Genomic DNA, 16559 nt, shown 5'->3' on the forward strand with positions numbered 1-16559 from the left:
CTTACCATCGGTAGAATGAGTCCCATATGCCCGTGATGGCAAATCTATGACACATGTGTGCGTGCCTCCCGCTGGCCAGCTGGTTTTCGGGTCTCTGCTGTGCATGCGTGGTGGATGGGGCACATGCAGGAGGCACATGTGGAAGTCACATGTGCAGGGTGAAGAGCATATGCAGGGACACACACACACACACACATGTGCAGGGAGCATGTGATGGAATGTATGTGCATGCGCTGAGGCAGGGCATATGTACGGGGGCCGTTCGCGCATTGCATTTCAGGGGTTCAGCATGCTTTGGGCACTTGGTCTGGAAAAGGTTTATCATCACTGCCATATGTTATAATATTCAGTTTGCTCCTTCTCTTTAATTACAAGTGTTAACTTTTTCCAGTGTTGTGTAAATGCAATCCTTGCTGCTGTTATTACATGAATAATCAAACATACATTTTCTTTACTATAAGTTTCTAGTAAGATCCCCAGCAAAAATATTCCGGGTTTCAAATCAATATGCTGTATCATCTTCTCCAACCATGTATATATTTTTGTCCAATATTTTTTGGCTTCTACACATATCCACCACATACATAAGATACAACGCTTAGTGATAGTTGTAGATTACTAATAAGCAATCAAATTATACTAGGAAACTAATAAAACCATATACATTTTAATGATACAAGCAATATGGTTATAGTCATAAGTGGAAAGAGATAGGTACTAGTCAGGATGAGAAGAATAATAGTAATACAGTTTTGGTAAATAGTTTGACAGTGTTGTGGGAATTAGTTGTTTAGCAGAGTGATGGCATTCGGGGGGAAAACTTTCCTTGTGTTCAGTTGTTCTGGTGTGCAGTGCTCTATAGTGTCTTTTTGAGGGTAGACGTTGAAACAATTTGTGTTCAGGATGTGAGGCATCTTCTTGACTCGTGCACTATACAGGTCCTCCATGGAAGGCAGGTTGGTAGCATTTGTTTTTTTCTGTTCTAATTATCCTCTGAAGTCCATGTCTGTCTTGTTGGGTTGCAGAGCCAAACCAGACAGTTATGGAGGTGCAGGTGACAGACTCAATCATTCTTCTGTAGAACTGAATCAGCAGCTCTTTGGACAGTTTGAGCTTCCTGAGTTGGCGCAGAAAGAACATTCTTTGTTGTGCTTTTTTGATGACGTTTTTGATCTTAGGTGTCCATTTTAAGTCTTGAGATATGACTGAACCTAGAAACTTGAAGGACTCTACTATTGATATTGCGTTGTCAAGTATTGTAAGAGGTGGTAGTATAGTAGATTCTCTCCTAAAATCTACCACCATTTCTAAGGTTTTGAGTTTATTTAGTTCAAGATTGTTCTGGTTGTTGATGGCGTTCCACAACAAAGGCATTTTCCCTCTGAATCTAATGCTGCAAAAATTACTCAAAATGTCTACCTGACTTGAAAAGGGGAGGTTGCAATTTAGCTTTGGGTCCCACTAGCTTATTTCCAAAGGAAGGTATACCTGAGTGTTTAAAACTAAGCAGCAAATGCTCATGAATCTCCCAGAAAACTGGGGAGTCCTCTTCATCGCCGGTCCTACGTGCCTGCACTTCTTATTATGTTCAGACAAAGACAACTTGCTGTAAAAGGACTCCCCCCTCCCCAGCCAATGTCTCGTTCTCAAGCTGGAGCTTCTTTCTATTCCAGTCAGAGACGGTCTTGATGCTTTTTAATCCTCTCCAAAGACGACAATGGAGGGGTCTTGCCAGCCACCCCTGAGATTACGGAAGGAAAGAGCTTGTGTGTGTGTGCCGGGGAGGAATGGCTTTCTGCCAAAGAAATGCAGTGACAGGCCCCGACAGAGCTCAGCCTTGGCGGGTTTCCTCTCCTCTCTGTGCGTGATTATTTACACGGGGCTAGGCTGAGAGAAACAACAAAGTCTGCAGGAATCCATCTGCTCAACTTTGAATATTCATTCATAGCCCACTTCTCTTCCCTCCTCCTGATCCTGGGCCACTTCTGCTATGACTGCAAACAAAGTCGAATTTATTGTATTTATTTAGGGTATCCATAAGTCATTCCCGTTGGCCAAAGGGTGACATCTGAAAACAGGAAACGGTAATAGAACTCCCTGCTCAGTACAATTCTATTCACTCAGCCTTCTTCCCTTAGCAAGATTTCAAAAAATCACTGTGATAGGAAGATTGGGGGGGGGGGGGAGAAGAGGAGGGGAAATGGTGCTCTCCATAAGGGCTGGGGGGGGGAAGGAAGAGGAAGATCATTTTTCCCCCTCCCCAGAAGTTGTGGTGATGGTGGTTTCGCCAACTCCCCAAAACTTACATTTAGCTTTCAACAGCAAACCTGATCAACAATATCAAATCCTGGTATCCAGCAAGTTTGGCATCATCTTGAGGTCCTTTTAAAGACATTATTCTTGGTCTAAAGTAATTCTTTGGTCTTAATTTGTAAATAAGGAACTGGTTTTCTCCTTGTTTTCTTTTGGAATAACACATTTAAATGTTATCTAAATCTGAGGCCCCAAAGAAGTCCTTTTTCATGCAAATCTGGGATGAGAAGGGATGACCATGTCTAGAAGGCATCAGTTAGAAGAAGTTAGAAGCAGCTAATTTTCTTTGTTTCAAAACTCTACCAGGCTGGGTGTCAAAATTCACAATCCTCACATTGTCTTCAATGTCTAACTCCTACTTGTTCAGATACGTTAAGGGGAAACAAAGATCTCTAGAAAACCTTTAAGGAAATATTTGATTTAGTCAAACAAAACAGAAACAATTTCCCATTTTTCAACGTTGAAAGTAAAAAGGAAGAGTTTTGAAGAAGCAGGAAATCAATTTGTACAGATCTCAGATGCTTGTTAAGGCTTCTAAGGAATGCCTTTGGAGCAGAAACTTTAAGAAAACTTAGCCACTTATTAACATTTGATTTGCTGCCAACATTCCGCAATCAAAATACACTTTGTCTTTTGAATTCCACGGCACCTACTTTCGGGCTATATTTTAATCCTTAGGGTCAAGTGATATTTTGATAACCGGACAAGGAACTAAGAAAAGAAACGGGAGTAGTGCAGTCTGATCACAGGAACACAGAGAAAATGTTCACTGAGCTCCATAGATCGTTCTTCCAAGGAAATGCATACAACACCCTAACCTACAGTTCTCAAAATGGTGGGGAGAATTCATCGGAAGATAATTTAATTAAAAGTATCGGGGAGCAGGCTGGCAGTAAGTAGTTTGGGCTGAAAAAAATCCCCAGCACCAGTTAGAAAACACAATTCTGGAACAAACAGAGCATTTAACTTGATTCCATGCATGGCAATTTCCTACAGATCCTACATTTCCACCCGAAGCTCAAGATGAGTATGATAAAAGCCCTCACGTTCTCACTGGGACGGCTCAATTAGCACAGGAGTTACTATCTTGCTGTAAGTCATCAAGCAGCAAAGACGGGAGTGTAAATCAACCACTTGCAAGAGAAAGAAAATGGACTTCAAACATGGATTGTATCTTCTGAGAATGGACACATTCTGAACTAATCAGGGAGAAAAACAATCGATCTGCGCTCTCTCTCGCTCTCTCTCGCTCTTTCTTTCTCTGTCTCTTTCTGTGTCTGTCTGTCTCTTTCTCTGTCTCTGTCTCTCTCCCTTTCTCTCCCTTTCTCTCTCTCTCTCTCTCTCTTATTCTTTCTCTCTCTCTCTGTCTTATCTCTCTCTCTGTTTCTGTCTCTTTCTCTGTCTCTGTCCCTTTCTCTCTCTCTGTTTCTCTCTCTCTCCGTTTCTCTCTCTGTTTCTCTCTCTCTCTGTTTCTCTCTCTCTCTCTTGCTCTTTCTTTCTCTGTCTGTCTGTCTCTTTCTCTGTCTCTCTCCCTTTCTCTCCCTTTCTCTGTCTCTCTCTATTTCTCTCTTATTCTTTCTCTCTCTCTCTCTGTCTTTCTCTCTGTTTCTGTCTCTTTCTGTCTCTCTCCCTTTCTCTCTCTCTCTGTCTCTCTTTCCCTTTCTTTCTCTCTCTCTCTCTGTTTCTCTCTCTCCGTTTCTCTCTCTCTCTCTCTGTTTCTCTCTCTCTCTCCCTCTCTCTCTCTCACACACACACAGACCAATTTCATGATGTTTAGATACCATTCCTATATCTTAAGATCCATTCATTTCTTGGCTCCTCTTCATACATGCTAACAGCTCTGGAATAAGCTTTGTTTCTGCCATTTTTCACTCCCCGATCCTTAGAAACACTGGGGAAATGATCTAAGATTGTTTTCACTCCAACTGCTATCAAAACACAAAGAAGAAGGAGAACCCCTGAGGAGCCAACCAATGTTCTCTCCAACAAACAAATGGGAATGTGTCAAAATGGACCCCTCCCCATCACAGTTGCTGGTTTGGTGCTTTGTAAAAGAAGAGTCATCCATCATGGCAACATCACCCCACTTCCAATTTAAAAGAATGGTGAATGAGTTGTATCCAGCATGGACTTTCAGACTTCAATCAGAACAGAGCTGGAAGGGACCTTGGGGGTCTTCTAGTCCAACCCCCTGCTCAAAAGCAGGAGTCCCCATACCATTTCAGACATGTGGCTATCCAGTCTCTTCTTAACCTCCAGTGATGAAGCCCCTACAACTTCTGAAGGCAACTTCTGTTCCACCGGGGAAGACACAAGGTGAAATCTTGGGAATTATTCCCACCAAAGAGAAGGCATTTTCAGCTGCCAAATTAGGCACCCAGAAATTTCAGCTGAACTGGAAAGAAATTGACTCAGCTTCTGAACAGAAACTAATCCCCAAGAAAAGAATGAAGGGCTTCATACAAATGGAAGACTGTAGTACAAGACCCTGGGATTTAATAATAGAATTTACTCTAACACTTTTTTCCTAATAGACATTGGAAGCAGTTCTGCCCTCTTCTACAATTTATTTGTAGCATCTCCCCTCTCCTCTTCCGCTATGAAAGACCACCCAAAAGTAAAAGAAATCAAAATATAAAAGCAAATCCATTAAAGTACATCAGAGAGAGAGAGCGCGCGCGAGAGAGAGAACAGAGACACAGAAGAATCAGAAACACAGAGAGAACAGAGACAGAGAAAAAGAGAGACACAGAGAGAGACAAAGCCAGAGAGAGAGAGAGAGAGAGAGAGAGAGAGAGAGAGAGAGAGAGAGAGAAGCTTTAATGAAAGAACGTCCAAAGATGGAATTACCGTATTTTCACGACCATAAGCCGCACTGAAAATCCTAAAATTTGATCCAAAATCGGCAGTGCGGCTTATAACCCGGTGCGCTTTATATGTGGAAAAAGATCTCCCAGCTGCTTTGCTCCTCGCGACTGCAACAGATGTCCAGAAGCGGCCCCTGGGGCCAATGGGGACCGGACCCCCAGCTCGACAGCCCCTGTCGCCTCTGGACGTCCACCGCAGCTGTGAGGAGCCGAGGAGAGCGCGGAGAAGAGCGCGCGACGGCCCCCGGCGCTCCGGGAAGCGGGAGAGGCGCGCGGCCCTGCCTCTCCTCCCTGGATGCCGCAGCAGCAGCCCCAAGCGCACCGATCCCCGCGCCCTTCGCATCGGGGCATGCTCTTGCAGCACGCCCCGATGCGAAAAACACAGAGATCGGTGCGCCCGGGGCCGCCGCCGCGACGTCCAGGGAGGAGAAATCAAACCACGCGCCTCCCCCGCCTCCCGGAGCGCCAAGAACCGTCGTGCGCTCCCCTCCACACTCTCCTCGGCTCCCCACAACCGCAACAGACGTCCAGAAGCGACAGGGGCCACCGAGCCGGAAATCCAATCCCCACCAGCCCCAAAAGCCGCTTCTGGACATCTGTTGCAGTCGCGAGGAGCGGCACGAAGGCTCCCGGCGCTCCAGGAAACACCGAAAGCAGCTGGGAGAAGCGCGCGGCCCGGCCTCCCCTCCCTGGACGCCGCAGCAGCAGCCCCAAACTCACCGATCCCAGTGCCTTTCGCATCGGGGCGCGCTGCAAGAGCATGCCCCGATGCGAAAAACACAGAGATCGGTGCGCCCGGGGCCGCCGCTGCGACGTCCAGGGAGGAGAAACCAAGCCGCGCGCCCCTCCCAGCCGCCCTCGGCACCCCCCGGAGCACCAAGAACCCTCGTGCCGCTCCTCGCGACTGCAACAGATGTCCAGAAGCGTCGGGAAATGTGCGGCTTATAACCCGGTGCGCTTTATATGTGGAAAAAGTTTGAAAAATTAACGTTAATTGATACTGCGGCTTATAATCCGGTGCGGCTTTTGGTCGTGAAAATACGGTAGTCTACTTGCTCAGCTGGGAATCCTGACGTTCTCTGTGAAGAAAGAGATGTGTTTTTTGATCTAGCAAAATGTTCTTTAATTGTCGTAGGGCAGAAGGACTTCTGCTAAAAGGTCTACTTTTACATAAAATACACAAAAGTCCCAATGTTTGTTTTTTAAGAGGGGGGAAACTTTAATAAATAACACGCAACGTAGTATCTATGCAATTGCAATCCTCAAACAAGTCCACAGGATCATTGGTGGAAATCAGTTCTTGGATTCCAAAGAAAGAAAGGAAGGAAGGAAGGAAGGAAGGAAGGAGGGAGGGAAGGAAAGAAGGAGGGAGGGAGGGAGGGAAGGAAAGAAGGAGGGAGGGAGGGAGGGAAGGAAAGAAGGCAAGCAGGCAGGAAGGCTCTGACTACCAGAAAATTAAAAAAAAAAAACATTTCCATACTTTTTATTGGCCTGCTGCATGCTAATAAAACAAGGAAACCTTTGAATTCTCTCAAGAATTTCATCTGGCTACACAAAAAAAGCACTGTACAGCAAGATTGCGGTGCACGCAGGACATCGAAACAGCCCCAAAATGTACGCTGGAAAAATGCAATATAGCCCTATTTACTTTCCATGCTAAATAGAATGCCAAATTAACACAGAAACACTTTCAAAGATGACAGCTCAACCCTCCCTGGGTGTTTATTTGGAATGTCATTGTTCCTTCTTACTTCAAAAGTAACACTTGAATGTTTAAAACAAGAAACTGTCTATTTAATTCATAAACTTAAATCCCTTCTCAACCCATATAAAACCGCATCTGAAAGAAAGTAGCCCAGTAGAAGACGCCGTCTATCATCAAAGTTTCTTATGAGCCTTTTATTGTTCCACACAAGGACAGAGAATGAGATCTGCACCTCACCGTTTAGCAAACCAAGTACACTCAATCTGTCTTAATTCCCCAGATTTAAGACTGCAGGAGAAAGTGGAGAACTTTATTTCCCTTTTATGATCGGACTAATGTAATCTCCAGAGAATCTGCATTTCTCTTCTGTTACTGACCCTCTTTACATTTTGCAACAAACCATTCCTTTCTGAACTGTTGTTATTGAATAAATCATAATAGGTGGGATATAGATGTAAAGGTAAAGGTTCCTCTCACAGGGGCGGTGCTGATTTCCGTTTCAAAGCCGAAGAGCCAGCGCTGTCCGAAGACATCTCCGTGATCATGTGGCCAGCACAACTAAATGCCAAAGGAGCACAGAAAGCTGTTACCTTCCCACCAAAGGTGGTTCCTATTTTTCTACTTGCATTTTCACATGCTTTTGAACTGCTAAGTTGGCAGAAGCTAGGACACATAACGGGAGCTCACTCCATTACACGGCACTAGGGATTCAAACCGCTGAACTGCCGACCTTCTGATCGACAAGCTCAGCGTCTAAGCCACTGCGTCCCTTGTTGTTATTGAATAAATCATAATAGGTGGGATTTAGATGTACTAATTCATAAATTATGGCTTAGAAATCAGGTTGGCTGAATTCACATAATTTACCCGTGCAAAACTATGCGCTCTTATTATTTAACATCATATACAGTTCTAACCCAGCCTGAGAAATGTGCCTTCTATCCTGCAGCTAACACATTAATCACCATACAGCCGTAATCCAAAACCAGAACATTGTTAAAATTTCACATAATAAAGTCTTTCCAAATATCCTGGATGAAAAATCTCCTTATCTCAAGGTTTACTACCATAATTTCTATTTATTTATTTATTGAAAAATAGTTACAGTACTTTTTGAAGTTGTCCTTTCGGTTAATGATGGGGAGAGGAGCTTTTATTTGGAATAAAGTACTTAAAAGATATTCAGTTCTCTAAAAAAAATCTTTTATGGACTCCGATACTCTTGGATATTAGCTACTGCACACACCAAAATGAATCTGGAGGAGTAAGAGAGATTAACTGGCCCCCAAAGTATCAAAGGCAGGAACAGTTTGCTTCAAAGTTGATTCTAAATAGCCCCGTCTATCCCTTAAGGCGTGTGTTTTATAAATATTTGTATGCTTATAAATGGGAATATTAAGATATTATTCCCTCCTGAGTTGGCAATTAATCACGAAGAGGCAGCTATGAGTCTGGAACGTAAGACAACATAAAAACACCTGCAGGACTCTTGCAGAGATCCTGTTCCATAGCATAACATCTGATTTTATGGCTATATTGTAATGACCTTGGTGAACCAACAAAGCACTGTTTAGCACCTGTATTTGCACAACACGTAGCTGTACCTAATCTCGGAGTGGAGGCACACACACCCATGAGAGCACCCGGTAACCTTTCCCTTATCTTGCATACCTTGGAGCAAGAAGGAGACATGTCACAGATCTAACCATCTGTTTAAAAGTCCATGTTCTGGAGGCCCATGGCTTACCTCTTCTCCCAGCAAGAGAGACAAGAGAGAGACAGAGAGAGACACACACACATAGAGAAAGACAGAGAGAAAGACAGAGAGACACACATAGAGAAATACACACACGAGAGAGAGACACACAGAGAGAGAGAGAGAGAGAGAGAGAGAGAGAGAGAGAGAGAGAGAGAGAGAGAGAGAGAGAGAGAGAGAGAAGACAGAGAAAAAGAGAGAGACACAGAGAGAGAAATGCAGAGAGACAGAGAAAGAGACACACAGAGAGAGAGAGTCAGAGACACGGAGAAAGAGACAGACAAAGACAGAGAAAGAGGGACAGAGAGACACTGAGAGAGAGAAACACAAACACACACACACAGAGAGAGAAGCACACAGAGAGAGAAATACAGAGAGAGAAAGAGAGAGACAGACAGAAAAAAGAGACACATAAAGACAGAGAAAGACAGAGAGAGACAGAGATGCTTCCAAAGGATAACATTCAGTACCAGATAATCCTTGACTTATGACCACAATTGAGCTTATATTGCTAAGTGAGACATTTGTTCAGGGAATTTTGCCCCATTACACGACATTTCTCGCCACATTTGTTAACTGAATCACTGCAGTTGTTAAGTTAGTAACACGGCTGTTAAGTGAATCTGTTTCCTCATTGACTTTGCTTGTCAGAAGGTCGCAAAAGGGGGATCACACGGCTCCGGGGGACACTGCGACCGTCATAAATGTGAGCCAGTTGTTAAGCATCTGCATAGAAATCAGCTGACTGACCACGGGGATGCTGCAATAGTCATCGGTGTGAAAAATGGCCAGAAGTCACTTTTTTTCAGTGTTGTTGTAACTTTGAACGGTCACTAAATTAACTGTGCTAAGTCGAGGACTTCCTGTACTAGCTGAGCACTAAGCTCTAGTCCAGGGGTGTCCAACCTTGGCGACTTTAAGACTTGTGGACTTCAACTTCCAGAATTCTGGCTGGGGAATTCAGACCTGTGCATTTCAACTCCTTTTAGCTGGCTGGGGAATTCTGGGAGTTGAAGTCCACAGGTCTTAAAAGTCGCCGGGGTGGACGCCACTGCTGTAGTCCATGGGAAATGACATCACAGTCCACTCTTAATGATGTCACAGGACTCTGCTCAAAGACCAGTGCCTATCAGCCAACGCAGCAGTCAGCTTGCTAGTCCTTTATGGCAGGGGTGTCTAAACTTGGGAACTTTAAGACTTGTGGACTTCAATTCCCAGAATTCCCCAGCCGAAGTCCACAAGTCTTAAAGTTCCCATGTTTGGACACCCCTGCTTTATGGAAACCAGCCATAAGCAAAGGGACAGACTTGATATTCAACACTTCCAGAAGAAAGTCAACACAGGGAGGCCCCTTCAAGCCAATTTACACATAAATTGCACCACTGCATTGTAAACAATCCCCCCCCCCCAATTCTTGTCACCTCATCAAAAAGGTTTTAAACTTTAACAGGTAGCCAATATGCCCCGAACTGAACTCCATTTGTCGGGCCAATACTAACAAAGTACACAGTCAGCAGCAGTTTGGCATGGTGGAGATTGACAATACGTTGGTTTTCCTGGAAGGAACTTCACCAACAAGGCAAGCCTTTGCCCAGCCCCTCCTCACCAGCCTTCTGTCCCTTCATCCCCTGCTTTGGCTTCGACCTGGCAACCCTGCAGGCATTTTGTGAGATTTTTCTTGCCACAATTTGTTAACTGAATCACTGCAGTTGTTAAGTGAGTACCCTGTTTCCTTGAAAATAAGACCTCACCAGATAATAAGCCCAATCGGGGCTTTTGAGCGCATGCGCTAAAATAAGCCCTCCCCGAAAATACTGCAACACAGCAGCAGCCATGAGGTGACCACGCTTGCCGCCTCCTGCACCTCAAAAAACAATAAGACCTCCCCGAAAATAAGGCCAAACGCTTATTTTGGGGGTCAAAAGAAAATAAATGACTTATTTTTGGGGAAACACGGTGGTTTTTCACTTCTAGTTTAATTCATGGTTCCCTCATTGACTTTGGTTGATCAAAGGTTACAAAGGGGGGGATCACATGAAGATGGGGGTTCCTCCCCAGCTGCTGGCTTGTCGCCGCAACTCATTCCTGCCATATGAAAAACAAAAAAGACAGCTGGCCCAGTACAGATAGTCCTCGACTTACGACCACCAAATTGACACCAAAATTTCTGAGAGATTTGTTTTTCCCCATTTCATGACCTTTCTTGCCACACTTGTTAATTGAATCACTGCAAGTTGATAAGATAGTAACTTGGTTATAAGGGGAATCCCCACTGACTTGGTTTGTCAAAAGGTTACAAAAGGGGGATCAAGGGACAGCAGGACACAGCAACCGTAGTAAGTATGAACCAGTTGCCCAGCATCTCAATTTCGATCACATGAGCCCGGGGAATGCTACAAAGGTTGACACTGTGAAAAATGGTCATAAGTGATTATTTTCAGTGTCGTCGTAACTTTGAATGGTCACTAAATGGACTGATATAAGCTGAGGACTACCTGTAACAGATCTCCAAGCTACTTGGCCTTATCAGTGAACCAACACTCATCACTACTTGTACAATACCCGCTTTTCCCCAAAAGTGCGGGGGGGGGGGGGTTGCCCAAAAGACTGCTGGACTTTCTTGAAGACTTTTTTTTCCAAGAAGCTTCTTCAGAACTGAACTGAGAACCGAGGAAGCTCCTTGGATGAGAAGCAAAACGTTTTTCAAAAGAAAAGAAACAAGGAAGTCCATTGCCTTTTGCTTAAAAAAAAGAACCTTTGGGACAACCATGATCTGGATGATTGAGAATCTCTATAGACAGTACATTGACTATCCAGCACTGCTGGGCTACAGCAGGGCTCACCAACCTTTCGGACCTCAGGGACCACTAAATTCATAATTTTAAATCCCATATGAATTTAAAAAAAATAAATAAATAGTTTTTAGTGCAATATAAAAAATGCAAATATTTTTTCTGTGAACCACCAAAATTTTCTCACAGACCACCAGTTGGATGACCACTGGGCTACAGAATCCATGCAAGCTGGGAATTCTAGGGTGCTACCATCCAGGAAGGGTACCAAATCAAAGGATTTACAATAGTTCCATCCATGTGCTTGGCACACCATGAAATTCCATCGCCAAAACAAAACAAGACCCTTTTTCAGGTCCCCGAGGAGCCCCCCAAAGCAAAAATTCGAAAGCGGGGAGGAAAAAAGCAAGGGATACCAGTCAAGGAAGGAGCAATTTCTACTTTGGGAGGGAGAAAGCTTAAAGGTTCTTGATTGAATGTATTTTACTTTTCTTTATGTACACCGAGAGCATATGCACCAAAGACAAATCCTTTGCATATCCAACCACACTTGGCCAACAAAGAATTCTATTCTATTGGAAATGAGTATGATAAAAAGCCCTCACATTCTCACTGGGACGGCTCAATTAGCACAGGAGTTAGTATTTTGATGTAAGTCATCAAGCAGCGTAGATAGGAGTGTAAATCAACTACTTGCAAGAGAAGGAAAATGGACTTCAAACATGGATTGTACCTTCTGTGAATGGACACACTCTGAACCAACCATAAAAGAATCTCTCTCTCTCTCTCTCTCTCTCTCTCTCTCTCTCTCTCTCTCTCTCTCTCTCTCTCTCTCTCTCTCTCTCTCTCTCTCTCTCTCTCTCTCTCTCTCTCTCTCTCTCCCCTCCCTCACACACACACCATTTTCATGATCTTTAGATTTCTATTCTAAAGCTTAAAGTAAAACCGTCAAGGCACGATAACTCCAAACCGCGGCCTTTAAAATTCGAAGTCGCGTCGGATAGATTCGACGCCACCCAGATACGAGTTAAGGTGCTCTTAGGAGTATCTCAAGAGGAGACACACACACACCTCCTTCATTTCAGAGATTTCCACCACCTTCTTGGAGTCCAGCAGAAGAGAAATCAAGCCGCTCTCCAGCTTGGAGCGGCCGGTTTAGGGAAAGCAGCGTCCGCCCGCCTTGCAAAACCCATGCACGTCTGTATGTGTGTGTGTCCGCGATGCTTACTTGTTCCCGTGCGTGCCTTGAGTGGGCGACACGAGCGACTGCACCAAACCCAAACGGGATCGCGGCCAATAGCACCCACCCACTCCCCATCCCCTCTTCCCGGCTTTCCCACCGACCCACCTCTGCAACCCCCCCCCAAAAAACCGCCGCCCTTTTCCTTCTGCCCCCGCACATCCGCAGCCGGTAAGCGCCCCTCCGCGGGCCTCCGCTCGTCTCTTCTCCCCCCACCCACCCCGTCTCGTATCTCCGGGATCATCGGCGGGGAAGCGGGCCGGGTTCCGAGCCTTGCCCCCCACCCTAAGCCGTTGCACTGCCGGGCGCCAAACGCCGGGGGCGACGGAGAACCCCCCGGCTCAGCTGAATACCAGCGGGAAGTTTGCCAATTGCAATCCCCCCCTCACCTCCCCAGGATTTCTCCCTCCGGGGAAAAAAATTACACCCCCCCCCCAATAAAAGGGGGTCGGGACCCCGGGATGGCTCCCCGGGGAGTTCCGAAGGCCGCGCTTGCCGCGACCCCCCTTTGGGGGAAAAGGGAAAGTTTGGGCGAAACTTTCTCTCTCTCCAGCCACGGGCCAACTTACCGCTCGGACGGGGGAGGGGGCCCTCCCGGGCGCAGGCGAGCCTTTCAATGAGGGTGGGGGGGGAGAAAGTCCTGCGAGGCCGACGGTCCCAGGTGTCCCCTCCGCTCCGCAGGACCAAAACCGACTCCGGCGCCGCTGGGAAACAATAGGCGAGCCACGCGCGCTCCTCCGCCGCCTCGTCGTCGTCCTCGGCTGGGCTCAGAGTCCGGGCTCCATCGGCGGCGAAGGCAGCCCAGCAGCAGCGGCGGTGGTGGCTACAACTCCGCCTTCCCAGCGGCCACGGAGGAGGGCAGGCAAGGCAGGTGGCGCGGGAGAAGCGGCGGCACGGGGCGCTCCGGAAGGGCTCTCCGGCCCGCGCTTCCCCGGCAGGAGAGAGAGCGCGCGAGAGAAGGCGAGGGAGCGAGCGAGGGAGCGCGGCGGCGGCGGCGGCTGCTTCTTCCTGGCGCTCCGCAGAGCGGCCGGTGCTGGAGGCGACTCACTCGGGCGCTCGCCCAGTCCGGCGGCGGAGAGCAGCCGTGGGGAGTGAGTCACTCCCACCCCGCCCGGCCGGCTCCGCCCCGTCCGCCCCGACTGCCAGCCCCTCCTGCTGAGGTCTCCGGGAGCTCCGGCGTTGCTTAGCCGGCTGGGAAGGGGCCAAGGCGAACCGAGCCGCCCCGGGGCTGCCTTTCCACCCGCTAAGGACGCGGGCCGGCCGATGGAGGAGCTGCTGGGGCAGAAGACCTCACGGGCTTCCCGACTTTGCGAAGCTGCCTGGCCTGGGGGTGGGTTGGATCCGCCGCGGTTCCTTTCAGCCCCCCAATGGGGAGAGCCTCTTCCGCTTGAATCCCTGCCGGATTCCCCAGGACAGGTAGTCCTCGACTTACAAACGTTCGTTTAGTGACCGAAGTTACAACCGCAGTGGGAAAAAGTCAGCCGTGACCATTTTTCAGGCTTAGGACCATGGCAGCTCTGGTGATATACATTCGGATGCTTGACAACGGCTTCATATTTATGACGGTCGCAGTGTGCCATGCGATTCTCCTTTTTAACAAATGTCTCGCTTAGCAACATAAGTTCTGGGCTCCGTTGTGATTGTAAGGCAAGGACTAGCTGTCCCTCCTGCATCTGCTCCTTTCTCTAAGCCGGGAGATTTCAGGCTGGAGTGGGGAGAGGTGTCTCTGTGGGATGGCCAAGGACTGAGAAAGGAGTCAGGGTTGGGGGGGGGGTTGTTTTAAGCCTGATCATGCCTCGGGAGGCAAATTGGGACCGCGATCCGAATTTGCTGGCATTTGCTTTCAGGTGTGCCCCTCCATTCTTGGCAGAGTGGGTGTCTGTCGCCCTGGAAAGTGACTTCCTAGGATACACAGATTAAGAATGCAAGAATAAAATAACAGAGTTGGAAGGGACCTTGGAGGTCTTCTAGTCCAACCCCCTATCTAGGCAGGAAACCCTATACCGTTTCAGACAACATCTTCTTAAAGACTTCCATTGTTGGGGCATTCACAATTTCTGGAGGCAGGTCCACTTATTAATTCTACTGTCAGGAAATTTCTCCTCAGTTCTAAGTTGCTTCTCTCCTTGATTAGTTTCCACCCATTGCTTCTTGTTCTACCCTCAGGTGCTTTGGAGAATAGTTTGACGCTCTCTTCTCTGTGGCAACCCCTGAGATATTGGAAGACTGCTATCATGTCTCCCCTGGCCCTTCTTTTCATTAAACTAGACATACCCAGTTCCTGTTAACCGTTCTTCATATGTTTTAGTCTCCAGTCCCCTAATCATCATAGTTGCTCTTCTCTGCACTCTTTCTAGAGTCTCCACATCTTTTCTACATCATGGAGACCAAAACTGAATGCAGTATTAAAGTGTACAGTAACAATTTGAAAAATATGGCATCTTGGTTTCTTCCCCTGTTCCGATCCCAGTGAAATCTCCGAGTTACTCACGCGGAAGGAGGTCACACAACTTCATGTGAATTGCTGTACTTGAAATCCTGGCTTCTTTAAACCAGAGTGTGCCCAGAGTTATTACTTACGTAAGACTCTAAGCCAGTGTTTCTCAACCTTGGCAACTTGAAGATGTCCGGACTTCAACTCCCAGAATTCCCCAGCCAGCATTCGCTGGCTGGGGAATTCTGGGAGTTGAAGTCCGGACATCTTCAAGTTGCCAAGGTTGAGAAACACTGCTCTAAGCTGCAATGGGGTGTGCTTAGTTGACTGTATCCTACAAAGCCATGGCTATGGCTTATTCAACCAGAAACCATAGCTATAAGCCATGGCTAAGCAAATTGTGGTTTGAAAGAGTGCGTTCATCAGGCATAGTGGCTCAGTTCGGCCCTAACACTAAGCCACAAACTATGCTTTACAAACCAACAGCTGTGAGTCAGTCACATATAGAGCTTAGTGAAACAAGCCATACTTTTGATGGGTCAATCGAGCCAATGAATAGTTCATGTGCAAGTTTTACAGTGAATTTCATCAGGAGCAAACCTAAATATATTGCTAAACCAGGGGTCCCCAGTCTCTTGGCCACAAACCAGTATCAGTCTGTGCTCTGCACCAGTCCTGGGCCAGTTAAGAACTGGGTTTCACAGCTTTAGGTGAGCGGCAGGCAAGCAAGTGAAGCTTCCTCTGCACAGGTAGCCCTGGATGTTATGACCACAACTGAGCCCAAAATGTCTGTTGTTAAGTGAGACATTTGTTGCGTGAGTTTTGCCCCACTTTACGACTTTTCTTGCTACAGTTGTTAAGTGAATTACTGCAGTTGATAAGTTAGTAACCCGGTTGTTAAGTGAATCTGCTTTCCCGTTGACTTTGCTTGTTCAGAAGGTCGCAAACCTGGATCATGTGACCTTGGGACACAGCAGCGGTGGTAAATATGAACCAGTGGCCAAGTATCTGAATTTTGATTACATGTTCCTGGGGATGCTGCAATTGGTCATTACTGTGAAAAATGTTCATCAATCATGTTTTTCAGTGTCCTAGACCAGTGGACTAAACCATCTTTTCAATCATTCATTTTAGATTTTTCAGCAATTAAACCATGTTGGCCTGTTTACTCAACTCACAAAATCTTTGCTTTTTTTTAGTTTTGGTTAATGTTGTGCAAACTCCAAGTAATTATGGCTTGCTAGCTGATAACCCAGCATTGTCCAGCTGTGTATTCATCCTAATCCTGTATTTCGGCCACAATTAAATTCATTACAAATCTTTTCCCTGTGACTCCAGAAGAAAAGTGATACCACCTTAATTTCTAATGTTGGATTTTCCCCCTTACCAGAGGGAGCCCCCTTGTGGAGTACTGTGAAGCCGTTACCATGGCAACTCCAATACAATACAATA

General features: G+C 46.6%; 1 protein-coding gene across 2 annotated transcripts in view; it reads right to left on the minus strand.

Annotated features, from left to right (window-relative positions):
* FGFR1 (fibroblast growth factor receptor 1) overlaps window positions 1-13717 on the minus strand; it is a 132201-nt gene extending 118484 nt beyond the window's left edge. Inside the window, exon 1 of one of the 2 annotated variants that reach the window (XM_087706160.1) lies at window positions 13243-13717. The gene's annotated coding sequence lies outside the window, so the exon portion shown is untranslated. The remainder of the gene's footprint in view (window positions 1-13242) is intronic. The other variant, XM_087706161.1, reaches the window with a different exon arrangement.
* Between the last annotated feature and the right edge of the window lie 2842 nt (window positions 13718-16559).

This window comes from Thamnophis sirtalis, unplaced genomic scaffold, assembly GCF_051295495.1.
Source record: "Thamnophis sirtalis isolate CommonGarterSnake01/CBP01778 unplaced genomic scaffold, rThaSir2_p1.2 scaffold_2, whole genome shotgun sequence".
In the NCBI taxonomy this organism is placed as follows: domain Eukaryota; kingdom Metazoa; phylum Chordata; class Lepidosauria; order Squamata; family Natricidae; genus Thamnophis; species Thamnophis sirtalis.